We start from the raw sequence: 12713 nt of genomic DNA, 5'->3' as shown, positions 1-12713 counted from the left end.
AAAACCATCCATCTGTGAAGCGAGCACCCAGCGGTCATCGTACAAGCCACCAAAAAAAAAAAATCACCCCAATTACTCCATAGCGCCAGAAACTCCCAGGCATCATTCTGCTCCCTCAGACCCTTTAAAATGTAAAGCTGCACAGTTCGGTGTCATTTAATTTGGAGCTCAGCCTCAGACTGACAGAGCCTCGCTGAGCTTTAGGAGGAATGCAGCCATACAAAATGTAGACATGCAAAATCCAGGTGTCAGCGGCCTGGAAGACAAGCACACTCCAAGCCCCACCAGTGACTCCATTTCGCGGCCCTGGTGTCTCTGTTTTGCTGTCCTGGTGCCAGAGGAGGCTGGCTGCGAGTTCCTACCCTCTCCATGCTGGCTCAGGACTCCCTTCTCTCTTGGAGCAGCTGGCAGCCAGCACCCCTTGGATGCTGCCTCGGTGCAAGCTGGAGTGGAGCTCAGGGTCTCAGCTGCCGCTGGGCTGCTCTCACAATCCTGAAAGCCTCTGAAAGCCTTCCTCAGCTCCCTCTCTGCACACAGGCCAGGACATCCATATTTTGAACCCCCCTGAGAGGTATACTTTGGAGAAAGCAGACATGGCGGCCACAGGAATCTGATCCCATCCCAAAAGCTGTACCTAGGCTCTGCTCCAAGTCAGCACAGAAACCTCTTTCTAGTTTCTCTCTGCTACCCAGAAGGAGAGGTGACTCTCTACCTCATCTCCTCTCTTAGGCAGGTTTGTTCCTCTCCTCCATGCTGGAGGCACATCCTTTTTCGCATTACAGCCCCAGCCCTCCTACCAGCCATGGCAGGGCAGAGGCACCCTACCTAAGGGAGAACATATCTCCAACAAACCCATCAGAAATGCATCTGCTCAAGCCAGGCATGAGCCTCCACCTCCCCACGCTCACCAGAGCACTGAGGAGCCCAGGAAAGGCAAATGTTGGGTGGGTTGGGGACAAAGAAATGGGATGCTACCTTGGCACACCCAGAGGCACTGGTCCATCAGGTGCTGATCCGTTCTTGAGGGTAACAGGTACCTTTGGTCTCTTACCAATGCCAGATACCACAGAAGAGATCCTAAGAGAAGTCAGCTCAAGGGTGACAGCGGACAAGCATTGACTCATCCCTGAGCCTGTCTCCAGGGAGCTGCTACCTCCTCTGCCTGCTGTGGTCTGACAGCAGAGGAACAAATGCCTTTTCTCACTCCTGTGCAATTGGGAGAAGAGGAGAGGCGCCAGGTGCCTACCCACCCAGCCCGCTGGCCACAAAGGCAAAGAAGTTCACCATGCCTTGCTGCTCATCCAGGATGGAGCAGGGGAAGCAGCCCAGGAAGCCTGGACATTCTCACCAGGCTGCAGACCATCATCAGCTGCCTTGGGGCAGTTCTAACCTGGAGTCATCCCTGCCAGCTCCAGGCACAAGTGCTGGAGTTACAAACTGCCAACGTTTCTATCAAAGGCTCTGATTTTTCCTGGTTTGGCTGAAGTAGAGAGGCTGGAACAAGCTGCCATATGCTGGAAAAGAAATGGGACAAAAGGAATTCTGGAGCTGAGGGGTCCCAGGCACTCTCCAAAAGCCTGCAAGCCAAGAATTAAGCACAGCTCGACCTTCCTCTCTCAAGGAGCTCACAGACCGGGCTGCAAGCTGCTCTGGAGCCCTGCAACAGCAGAGGCAGCTGGAGACCATAAAGATGAACCCAGTCCTGGCAAATCTGGAGGAGTTCAAGAAGGCCAGGATTTGGCAGCATGATTTTCCAGACAACCAGAGTTCAGCATCGGGGGTTTGCTCCTCAAGGCAGGACAGGATGTACTGGTTGTACATAGGTCTGCACCGAACCATTGCACCTCTCCATACCCTGCACCTGCTCCACAAAGGCTGCGAGTCCCTACGGGTGTGGGGAGAGCAACAGCCACCAGGCAACAGCATAAACAGAGGAAAACGCACACACTGAGCCCATGAAAGCCTTCCCAAGATGTGAGCAGCTCCACAGACCACTGCGTCTGCTGCAGTCACGAGGACTGGCAGCTCAGGACACCTCCAGCCTGCTGCCTCCGCCCAAGGCCACCAGCACGCAGCAGCATCAACTCTAACAGCATCCGAAGGGCAACAGCTGCTGCAGGCACGCAGAGAGGACAGAGAGGGTTATATGTACATTGTATATATATATATGAGGCCCCACCTGGAGTACTGTGTTCAGCTCTGGGGCCCCCAAGATAAGAAGGACATGGATCTGTTGGAGCGAGGCCAGGGGAAGGCCAGGAAGATGGCCAGAGGGGGCTGGAGCACCTCTCCTACAAAGACAGGCTGAGAGTTGGGGTTGTTCAGCCTGGAGAAGAGAAGGCTCTAGGGAGACCTTATAGAGGCCTTCCAGTCCCTAAAGGAGGCCTACAAAAAAGCCGGAGAGGGACTTTTTACAAGGGCATGTAGTGATAGGACAAGGGGTAATGGCTTTAATCTGAAAGAGGGTAGATTTAGGTTAGATGTAAGGAAGAAGTTCTTTACTGTGAGGGTGGTGAGACACTGGACCAGGCTGCCTAGAGAAGCTGTGGATGCCCCATCCCTGGCAGTGTTCAAGGCCAGGTTGGATGGGGCTTTGAGCAACCTGGTCTAGTGGAAGGTGTCCCTGCCCATGGCAGGGGGCTTGGAACTAGATGATCTCTGAAGGTCCCTTCCAACCCAAACCATTCTATGATTCCATGATACATATAGCCCTGTCAAAAGAAAAGACCCTGAGGGACTTTCAGTGTGACCCTCTGCTTTGGAACAAATAGCTGGGCTCAGCCGCCTCGCCGGTGCTCCAGCCACCAATGCAGCCCTAAAGCCAGCGTCTCGCCTATGGCACATAAGCTCTCAGCACGGGAAGGAGCAAGAACTGATTTTGTTCTTTCATCCCTGTGATCTGATCACCACCCAACCTCGCGACTCATCCATCCATATTTTAACTCAGCACAGAAGAGAAATGTTTTCATTCTCCTGCCCTCCCCAAAGCGAGGCCTTTCCTACCATTTTATACCCAACTAGAATTGAAAATGTGCAAGTTAGTCATAGCACAATGGTCCCTTTTCTGGAGGTAAAAATGCCACTGTTTTCAAATGTATTATCTCCCTGCTCCACAGGTTTCAAAGTGGGAGCTTCACAGCCAGGGAAACTGGGCCAACAGCATTTGCTGGAAAAGAGCAGTATTTCTAAGAAGCTGTTTCGCATTTGATCAGGTTCATTTTGCTGTTTCTCAAGCCTGGCACAGCTGGCAAGGTGTGGCTCAGAGGGCTAAGGGGAAGAACCAGCCCAGAAACAACTCATTAGGACCCTGCTAAAATAACTGCAGAGAGGCAGATCAATCTCATCCTTGAGTTAATTGACTAGATGGCAAGGAGGGAATACCCCAAGGTTTGGGACGGTGTCACTGCTTGAGAGAGCTGGACCTGTCTCCAATGCCTGACAAAGAAAACCTTTTGAGCCAACTGCATCCTCCGGGATTCTCTATAAATACATCTGGGGAGAGCACACGTATAGATTGAGTCGATAAAGAGATCTGACAGAAAAGCACTGTAGTATTTTACTCTCCCTCCTTGCCCAAGGCAAACCATTTCAGTTCTTTGTCTCCCTTGGACAGCCGTACAAAATATCCCCAGCTTCCTCCATGATCATTAATCCTTGCTGCAAAGGCGAGGGGGGAACAAATCTTTGTGTCTGAGCAGCTTCATCTCTGTGACAATTTTGCAAGGCTGGGTAAGTCGTTATGAGACTGCGAGCCTCAGCTTTCCAAAGTGGCAGCTGGGAGAGCGAGGTGGCTTCTCTTTCCCTCTCGGGATGAAAATGCCCCCTGGCAGGACCATCGGCTGACAGGCAGCACCGGGCCAGGCTTTTGGCCGTCAGGCCATCAGGGATGCCTGCACAGCTTAGCATGCATGGGAAGGCAGGCACTTGAAGTTTGTTCTCCTTCCAGAAGCTGCCTTCGGAAATGCTCCTGGAAAAGGAGCTGGGATGGTAATAGGATCAAAATGCTGGATGTCACAGGAAGCACCCGCAGTGGCAGAGACCCAGGGTGAGCCGCCAGCTGGAACAACCTCCCCAGGATGCTGTGGAGTCCCTATTGCCAGAGGCTTTCAAGATGCAATTGGCTGCTAGATAACCTCATCCAGGCTGCCTTTCACATGAAAGGTTGGACCAGACAATCTTTCCAGGTCCCTTCCAACCTGGGTTGTTCCCATTCTGTGATCAATTAGAACTGGGAAGGCCACAGTGGCCAGGACCGTGCGTCCCACACCAGCCACTTCCCCACAACCAGGACTCCTCTGCCTGCTGCTGCAGCAGATGGTTGCATGGAGTCAACAAAAAGTTGGGGAAAAAAGCAGGTGATTTCACATGAGACAAGCTGCAGAGGCAGGGAAGAAGCCTTTGTAATTACTGAAGCTCAAAGCTGGTCAGAAGACCTCTTTTCTGCTTAAAGCAGTGATGCCACAAGAGCTGCGGTTTACACCTGCCCCTGTACAACCCAACAGCAGAGCCGAAACAGAAGCTGCACGCTTGCGCTTGCAAGAGGAAAGGCGCTTGCGAGCACAAGGTGGCAGAGCAGCAGGTATGGTGCCGGCATGCGCCAGGCAGCCAGTACACATGCCAACCAGTGCACACTGGTGTGCCTGGCTCAAGTTGGCCATGCCGGCTCTGTCAGGGCAGTGCCCAGCACTGAACACGAAGCACAACCAGTGCTAAGTCACCACTTGCCTGCCCGCCGGCAAGGACCAAGGAAAAACTGACAGCAGATGAATAGTGGCCTGGGGCTGCCAAATTCCTCTGGAGAAGTGGGAAAGCGGGGATGCCTGCTGTGAGTGGCAGGAGACGTGACGCAGAGCCCTGGATCCCCATATGTTCCATTAGCGGCACAGGAGGAGCGCATTTCCCTGCAGACACAGGTTAAACGGACCCGCTCCGCTGCACAAGCTGATCCTGAGCCAGGTCCAAAGGTCACTATGGCATTAAACAACATTGCCCACCAAAAACCCCTTCCACCTAGCTCAGCTCCCAGCCTGACCTTGTGGGCCTCCTGCCCTCCCCTGCCCGATCCCCAGCACAATGCTGACAATGAGGTCACTTCCACTCACAGGACTGAAACTTCTTCGGAGGGTTTTGTCGCTAAAAATATTTAATAAATAAAAGTCACCGCAAATGCGCGAACTGATGTGATGTGACATGCAGCTGGGGGTTGCCAACCAGCAGCGAGCGGGCGGCCTCGCTGGAGCGAGACCGCTGAAAACCAGCTGTCAGTGCAGGTCAGTGGGAGATGAATGTGCCCGCGAAGGTGCCAAGCCTGTGCAGAGACACCTCGGGGTCCCTCTCTGGTTCCTGTGGTCGCACGTCACCTTCTGGAGAGGCTCGGGCTGGAGTATCATGGTGCCCATCCCTTGCCTGCTCCTCCTGGCCAGCCCAAGATCAAGGGCTTCACTGGCTCCTGGTAGAGAGCACACAGCAGCCAAGGGTGTCCAACACTGCTGGCCAAGCTACTCCAGCACTCATCCTCAACATCAACCAGGCTGGTGGGGAGCCAAAGATGGGTAGGGAGAGACTTGTAGCTTGCTGAGGCACCCATCCTTAAACTGTCTTATCCTAAAATAAGGCCCAACTCTCATCTACTTACATCACCTCTTTTACCAGCAGCAGAAACAGGGTGCATAAAGCCTAGGTGAGAGAAGGGAGCGTGACATGTACCACCACACTCTCCAATGCCCACCAGCCCCCAGGCAACCAGGAACACTCACCCAAAGCCGTCTCTGACATTACCCTCTTCTGCTCTCCCTTCTTTTCCTGTGGCCTCAAGCAGCGGTAAAAGACCTCAGCAGCATGTGGCAGGTTGGATCCGACATCCCCCATGCCTCGGTTTCCCTGGCTGCAGGGAGATGCTGCAAGCATCAGGCTGTGCTCCACTGCCCTTTGCGGGAGCAGACTGCAAACACCCAACATATCCCCAAGCCCAAGGGGGCTCCTAAAGGAGAAGACAATCTCAATCCATGATGTAGCACTCACAGATATGAGTGACAGGCAAAAAAACAACACCGTTGAGGGCTTCCTTGGTCATAGGATAAAACAAGCCAGAGCAGCATTTGAGTTGGGTTTTGTTTCTAAGAGGGGAAAATAAGTAGGATGCATCTTGTTTCTCCCCCCTCATTTCCAAACTCTTTTGCTGGCTGGCTATCACCAGTAGGGCAAAACCAGAGAGGTGGCTTGTCATCAATCCCCCACTCTGAGTCAGACCATAACGCTGAGGTCAAAAAAACCAACAAAAGCGAAAAAAATCTAGAAAGGAAAAAACTCTCACCCTCCACCAGGAGTGAGCCTGCACCGTCCACCCTGAGCATCCACACCTCCCCAGGGTTTCCCATCATCAGCCACCTCCCCACCCCAACCAAGTACCACCCACTGGAGATATTACCAGTCTGTGGATACACCCACACCAGCAGTTTCTCAGGGACAACTGATGGGGACAGCCCCAACCTGCTGCTGCTGCAGCCCCTAGGTACACAACCGGTGGACATTGGGTGCTAGCAAGGTCTGTCTGCAGTGCACAAACCACACATGACCCAACATACAACCCGGCTTGGGACCCATGCAGACACATGCATGGGCTCCCAAAACACTTCCCCCAGAGTCTGTATCCTTACTCGAAGGCCCTGCCAGCCCAGGGCCCAGCAGCCTGTCATGCTGTCAGGTCTGGTCTCGTCTCTGCCATCAATACAAGTTAGACACGTCAAATCCTCTGTGACTCTCAAGGGCTTTTTTTTCCCCCCTCGTTTTTATTTGATGCATGAAGATCGCTTAACAGCAGCATCAGATAACCTCCTGTCTTTCTGAGAACTCTACAGACCTATATTCAAGCGCATGTGGTCTTAAACTGAAGGTCATCCCACCTAGCCAGGCAGCCGAGGCACCACCTCTCTCCCCATGGTCACCTTGGGGCACAGAAAAATGGAAGGAGGAGGATGGAGAGCTCCATCTCCCAGAAAGCCACAGGCAGGGTGACCTGCTGATGCAAGGAGGGGGGTCATCTGGATGAGTCCTTCCAGGCCTGCATGATGAGACACTGAAGGCACCAAAGTCCCAGGCTGGTGGTGGTAAGTTCTGGATAAAGGTATCCTGCTCCTCATCCTCCCTGGGGAGATGAATATACAACTTTGAGTGGCCTTGGGTCAGTAAGGGCTCCACCTTGGGCAGTGGTCTTCAGCCCATGGTCCCCAGAGCTCGCAGGAGACCAAAGGAGTTCATGGGGACAAGCAAAGCTATGGTTGAGGAACAGCATCAGCAGAGAGGGCTGGGCATCTGAAGTACTTCCTAGACACCCAGAGGAAAACCTCAGGTGGGAGCTGATCAGCTGGAGCTGCCACTGCGATTGGGTCTCACACACGCAGATGCAGCCTGGACTGCTCACACATGGCAAGCTGGTATTTAAAAAGGCTTCATTCACAGAGCCCAAAATAAATAAACTAAATCAGCCAGGAGAAAGAATTCAAGTGGAAAAACATCCCAATAATTGAGCCTTCTTTGCAAATGTTTTACCAGCTGCCAACCCCCGACCCCAGCTCCCCAACACAGCCAAGCAAAATGATCACTCCATGGTTTTGCCTTTAAAACACAAACCGTCTGGGATGGGAGCGTAGCTACGCAGACTTTCATTTATAACAAGTGTGAGAAAAACGTCAACAGATCTGAGCAAAGCCAGCAGCCGTGGCAGTGTGGTCCAGGGAGCAGGAGAGGAAAGATGAGGTGCAGCCATACTCACAAGGGCACTGGGCACCGGGAGTTAGCTGCCGTAAAGGACCATGTTTACGTTATTAGTCCTCTACAGACAGAAAGCCGTTCACATTAAGAAGCCATTCAGGGCTCTGGGTAGGGGAGGATAGTCTGAAGGATGGCACAGATCCTGGACACATCAGCCAGGGGAAACCTCGGTGGCACCACCAAGAAGGGAGGAGCATTCAGCAAGTATTTCTGCAACGGATTTAGGGCAAAGCCAGACAATATAGGCAGAGGGTGTGGGTGAAATGTTTGCTCTTCCATGGGAAGATATAACACACAGCTCACAGCTCTAGATAACATATATTTAAAACACGGTAAAGTCCCGGCTGACAAACTCTCCACATGTCAAAGGGTGGTCTCTGGCCAGCTGGAGATGCTAGGAAGTCCTAGGAGAGACAGCAGTCTGTACCTGCCAATATTCAAATGGGTAAATAGCTACCTCAGGCAAGCGCAGGCTGGTCAGGCAAAGACTGAGCCAAGGCAAAATAAACTGATGGCTGTAACCGGACCAGATCACCAGGAAGCAAAGGAGACTGGCATAATTAATGCCAACCAACACCCATTTACAGCTACCAGATCCTGTTGGCAAACGTGATTTATTTTTGTGTGGATTGTGGGCTTGACTGATAAATGTACCAGCACCTGTGCCATTCATTTGAACTCAGAGGATGTAGGACTTCGTACCACTTCCCATTTTTAATCAAGAAACTACAACTCCATCAAAGGACAGCAGCACATGTTTGAAGTCACTGTTAGCTGGCTCGGAACAAACCCATGACCGGGGGTCCACGGCAAGGGACAAGATCTCCAGAGATCTGTGCACCTCAGCAATAAGACCATTGCTGAAATAAAGCATCCATTTGTGCTAACGACAAGTCAGAGAACTTTCTAAGCTGAAAACAGGTCAAAAAAAAAAGGTTCAAGAAAAGACACAGGAATTAAGATTGGAAAATATGCCAGTGGAAGACTTTACAACCTCTGTGTATTTAGCTTATCAAAGAGAGAGGCAAGAGGTGACCGCATCCTAAAGTGCCATAGCTGACAAGGGGAACAAAGCTTGCTCCAAGCTAGTGGCCAAAGAAATAACATTTCCCTGGCTGTAAATGGGAGCAAGCCATGTCTTTCTAGCAGCTTATGGAGCACTATACCTCAGCTCCCCGTAGATGGGGGGCCAAGGTGTGGAGGAGCGTGGCAGCCCATGCCAGGCAGGAGCCAACATGATAGCCACGCAAATCCTTCCTGGCATCACAGAGCCCATGCTGGCCGCTGCTGCTCGAGATATGCACTGTAAAGCAGTGATTCACAAGCCCATGGAGGTGGGGAACATCCTAATACAGAGCCCGGAGGAAGGGAAAAAGCTGGGGGTTTTGCTGAAAGTTGGAGGATGTCTTTTCAAGACCAGCTAAAGAGATTAAACCCCAGTTTTCTAAGTTAGGCAGAGTCAGAGTTTGGAACCAACCAGCCCGTGCTTTGGTTCAGAGCAGGGTGCAAGGCAGCCAGGATGATGCTGGCATTGCTCTCCTCCTTCATCCCTCCACTTGCACATCCTCCTCGGCTGCAGAGAGCACAAAACTGACCCAAAAGCCCACAGAAAAGGGCCAGGTTGAGCCAGTCACTTCTAGGGTTGCAGTGGGAGACGCCTGCCAGCTCCACCTCAGATGCGATTAGCCACCTCTCCAGCTGCCTGAGGAGCCCAGGGGTTCGGAAATCCGAGCCCAGGGGTTCAGAAATCCAAGCCTGCCCACCCACCTGGCAGTGCCCACTAGATGCTAGCACAGATGCAGAGAGATGCAGGCATACACAGTCCACCATGGAGAGCTTGTTACACCCAAGCCAGAATAAATGCTTCTTGAAATGGCAGAAGGTTACAGGGGAATAACCCACTCCCAGAACTGTGAGAAAGGTTCCCCACCAGGGAAGAGCTTTGCAGGAGCTCTCCTTTGCATCCAGGAGTTGGGACTGCCAGGTCTGACCAGTAGCTGTGCCGTGGGGCAGGAGCGTATGCCCGGGGAAAGCGGGGCATACCTGCCTGGCAGCAGGGAGGACCATCAGCAGGAGCTATTAGGGAAGAAATGCTTTCAAGGGACACTAAATAACCCCAGTCTATGCCTTAAATAACCCGCGCTCAGAGCAATGAGCCAGCATACTCTCCTGGGTTTCTTCAAAGGCGATTCTAGCCAGCAAGTTGCTGCTGCTGCCAGGCTGCCATCCCAGGGGACCGATGTTCTCTTACCTGCAGGGGATGGCTGCAGCCATTTCCCCATAGTTCCCAAAAGCTATGTCTGCACCCAAAGAGTCACGGAAATGCCAGCTCCTGAGCCCCGTAAGACCCAGGGGGGCAAGAAGGCACACTGCAAGGGAAGCCTGACCACAGTGCCTCCTGCTCAGTGCCAGCCCATCTCCCTTCCATCCCTAATAAAAGAGACTCTACCAACCTATTTATTTTTTTTAATTATTGTTATAAATTTTATTTTTAATCTTCCCTGTCCCTCCAAAGCAGCAGCAGACCGGGACACACAAAGCCCAGACTGCTGAAAGCCAGCACCACTGCACCTGCACTGCCCAGGACACCTGAGCCCAGGCATCCCCAGTAACTTCAGCACGGCACCAGCAAGTCCAGAGGGAGCCACGCTCCCTCTCCACAGCCACCAGCCTTTGGCCTCAGGGGCCTGACATCCCCAACAGTCAGCCTCAGGGGATGCCGTGGGAAGGGCGCTGGAGGGCCACCCGCAGTGGGGCTTCCTCCAGCTCTGCCCCAGAATTCCCCACCACCTCTCACAGTCCTGCTCCCTCAGTTGGTCCCCAAACCCTCAGCTACTTCACCCCACACGTCCCCTCCAGTCCCCTTCTCCTCCTATTCCCTTTCCCTATTTTTCAGCACCTCCAAAGCTTTCTCCACACTTCTTCCCCACCTTCCACCCCTCTCCCTGCCTCCTCCACCTCCCTCTCCATCCCCTGCTCTCCCACACCTCCTTCCTATGACTAGATAGCCATGCCATCCTCCCTCCACTTCAGCTAATTCCCTCTCTCCATGGGAGCCAGTGTTTCATCTCTGCCACTGAGCCCCCTTTCACGCATCCTGGCTTTTGCCATCCCACCCCCTTCCTCCCTGTGGCCGCCAGGACGGCAGCAGGGGTCCCGCACCCTCGGCAGGCCTGACCCCTGGCTCTCATTAACAGCACCCTTCTCAAAGAAGGCGCAGCGTGAAATAAATAAATAAAGCAAATCTCCGTCTCGCTGCTGTGTCGGGTTGCTTAAGGGAGCCAGGCGCCGGGGGTGGGATGAAGGATGCTATTTGGAGAAGCTGTCTCCATGGCAACCCCCATTCCCACCACCGAGCGGGCACAGGTCACCTGTTTCCATGAAAGTTTCCCCCCCTCCCTCCTGGTCCCTCCACCCCAGGAATTGCCGGCACAGCCCCAGGGGCACACACGGTCCAGCCAGTGGGAGAAGCATCGGGGATGCAGAAGCAGCAGGGATGCTGTTACCAACGGCCTCCGAGGTCCCCCATGCCATGTCAGAAAAGGCCAGGGCATCCCCACAGTGCAGCACGCAGGGAATGGCAGCACCCACTCCCCTCTGCCCCAAGGCAACCCCGTTGTCTCCCTGCCTGTGTCCCCACGGTCGGTCTAACACGGGTGTGGGGGCCACGCTTTGCTGCAGGACTTGGGGATGGACACAGGCACGTGCCCTGACACAGGTGCTGCTGGGACTGGGGCAGAGATCAAAATGTGTCCCCTCCCTCCGCAGGCAGCCCTGGGTGCTGCGTTTCCATATGATTTCAGTTATTTATTTTAATTGAAATCGGCCGCTCCCATTAAATGCTGCCAGGTGCTCCCAGAACAACCCATGGTTCCCTTTTTAGCTCTAACAACTCCATCTCTCATGCGACAGATGCGCTTGCCGGGACCTTTACCCAAGTAAGGCAGCGTCAGCCCCGCGTCGCCGAGCATTCCCACAGCCAACCTGATGCTCCCAACCGTGCCAGCCCCCTCCCTGCATGCCCACGCGTCCGCCGCAGGGCTGGCAACAGTGCCCAATACCCCCCGCACCAAAACAGCCGGCAGAGCTCCAGGAAGAGACATAGAGAGGATGGAGTGAGAAAAGGAGAATGGGGAACTGGTTCTGCACTCCACCAGCTCTCCAGCACAGGGGGAGCACAAGCAGCGGCGGTCTCACCCACTGCCGGCATTAACACACCTTCTGCCGGTACCAGCAGTCAGCTCCCTAAGGCCGTGGCGGACAAGAGGGTCAGCAAAGAGCCCCTGACTGAGGTTCTGGGGTTGGCACCCGGGCAGCCATCCTGCGGCACAGCACAGGCTGGAGGGATTTGCATGGTTCCCCCACGGGGCTGGGAGTTTCGCCAGGAAAAGCAAGTTTATAAATAGTGCATTTCAACACGAACAAACGAAAGCGGCAGAACTCGACAGTCAGATAAGCCAGGGGCTGAGCGCTGGCCCCTCCCCAGCATCCTCCCCCACCAGGAAGGATGGTCCCTTCCCTCCATTGCCCAGCTGGCCAGGACCATCCTCGCTCTCCAGAAAGCCTGGATCTGGAGCTGCCTGTGTCAGATGTGCTGCTTGGGAACACCCTTGCTGCAGCTGGTCTGGCAGCCAGAGCAAGCATCAAAAAGACCAGAAGCAGGGGGGATGGCCACCTGCTCCGCTCGGGGGCAAGGGCGAACACAGCCCGCAGCAGCCAGCTGCTCAGCCAGGGCCAAGGGTCACAAATTTCAATGTATTGCTTGAAACCAAGTCTTCATAAGCCCACAGGCCAGAAAGTTTCTAACTTCTCCTCCCACCCCTGCAGAAGACAGCTGCCCCACCGGCGAGGCTGGCACTTGAAACAGAAGTTTCACGGCACGATGCATTACACCGAAGGGGCACATACCTGCCAGATCCTAACAACAAGCAAGACACTCAGGG

At 53.8% G+C, this 12713-nt stretch overlaps 1 protein-coding gene across 2 annotated transcripts in view; it reads right to left on the bottom strand.

The window, feature by feature from the left end:
• The window catches only part of TEX264 (testis expressed 264, ER-phagy receptor), a 44376-nt gene that overhangs the window by 21797 nt on the left and 9866 nt on the right, over positions 1 to 12713 (bottom strand). The window lies entirely within an intron of this gene.

Source organism: Haliaeetus albicilla, chromosome 24, assembly GCF_947461875.1.
Source record: "Haliaeetus albicilla chromosome 24, bHalAlb1.1, whole genome shotgun sequence".
NCBI classification, from domain to species: Eukaryota; Metazoa; Chordata; class Aves; order Accipitriformes; family Accipitridae; genus Haliaeetus; species Haliaeetus albicilla.
This window is presented reverse-complemented; position numbering and strand designations above follow the sequence as displayed.